This window comes from Penaeus monodon, chromosome 23 (assembly GCF_015228065.2).
Source record: "Penaeus monodon isolate SGIC_2016 chromosome 23, NSTDA_Pmon_1, whole genome shotgun sequence".
NCBI classification, from domain to species: Eukaryota; Metazoa; Arthropoda; class Malacostraca; order Decapoda; family Penaeidae; genus Penaeus; species Penaeus monodon.
The window spans coordinates 36,786,589-36,786,886 of record NC_051408.1 but is presented as its reverse complement, the minus strand read 5'-3'; positions in this window follow the sequence as shown (position 1 = coordinate 36,786,886).

Sequence of the window (298 nt, the reverse complement as noted above, 5' to 3'; positions counted from 1 at the left end):
CTGCAATTATTGTGTGAATGAAGCTCAGATCTTGTTAACCTGCTCTTTGGTGAATTCCTAGCCTTTTTTTCTGCGCAGTTATCTGTGCCTTACTCCTAGGTGCTTAAAATACGTATTCCACATATTTTCTCCAAAATCTGCGTACCGTTAGCCGAGTAAAATGTAATGCTCTGCGTAGGTGTTTCGTCTGCAGCGAGTTCCTCTGTTTTATGCGGTGCTGTTGCCAAGTCTCGTTCTGCTAAATCGGTCACGGGGGCTGAGAGCACTTGATTAGGGCCTGGAGGTGATCAAGGCTGTT